The sequence below is a fragment of the Bison bison genome, unplaced genomic scaffold, assembly GCF_000754665.1.
Source record: "Bison bison bison isolate TAMUID 2011002044 unplaced genomic scaffold, Bison_UMD1.0 scf7180017855362, whole genome shotgun sequence".
Classification (NCBI taxonomy): domain Eukaryota; kingdom Metazoa; phylum Chordata; class Mammalia; order Artiodactyla; family Bovidae; genus Bison; species Bison bison.
Window position 1 is genome coordinate 3,621 of NW_011485935.1, and position 828 is coordinate 4,448.

General features: G+C 32.9%; 1 protein-coding gene across 1 annotated transcript in view; it reads right to left on the reverse strand.

The window, feature by feature from the left end:
- ZRSR2 (zinc finger (CCCH type), RNA-binding motif and serine/arginine rich 2) overlaps positions 1-828 on the reverse strand; it is a 25,787-nt gene that overhangs the window by 3,529 nt on the left and 21,430 nt on the right. The window lies entirely within an intron of this gene.

Below are 828 nucleotides of genomic sequence, written 5' to 3' on the forward strand. Positions count from 1 at the left end.
ACAAGGGACTTAAATATGAATTAGAATGAATACAGAAAAAAAAAGGTACTTTTTCTGGCTATTTTATAGGTCTGTTTCTCTTGAATAGGTTATTATCATTACTTTTGATTATGTGTATCTATGGGTATGACACAATCAGGCAATATACATTTACTATTCTCTTTGGCAAAAAAATCATGTGAAAGAAACCTGGTTTTATGAAACCAAAGACTACTGCATTTCAGTATATATGCGAATAAAGGGAATTGACATGTCACATATCAAATGAATGAAAATTTCACTCTATGTTGAAACTTAAATTATACCAAAGACCCTTATTAGAAAATAAACACCTTAAAACAAAGGGAATACACAAAAAAACTAATAGAATGATGCTGTTTTACACTAAAAATTATTTCATAGGCATTCCAAACCTGGGACGAGGAACAGAGATCAGCTGTTTCATAATAGTATACATACTATTTTTAAGGCCAAGCAACATTTGACTCCTGACATAATTTTTTTGTGGTCATAATCATTTAGTCACTTAGTTGGATTGTTTTTGATGTCTCCCAAATAAAATGAAAATGTTGACTTACCAGGGATTCTTAATAACTGTATCTTATGGAAAATGTGTTGCTCTTTTCACAAAGTGTTGCATAAGTCATTGTTTAAAGCACGAATATTCCTTCTGGGGTGCTTGTTACAGCCAAGTTTATTTTACTCCCCTATTGCTTCCTTCCACTTAGAAGTGCAGTAAACTTTAGGGCAGCTTCCTTCCCTTCCATGGCACTGCCTAGTTATTCGAAGTCCTAAATATAAAACAGACACCACCTCTCATGAAAGTGT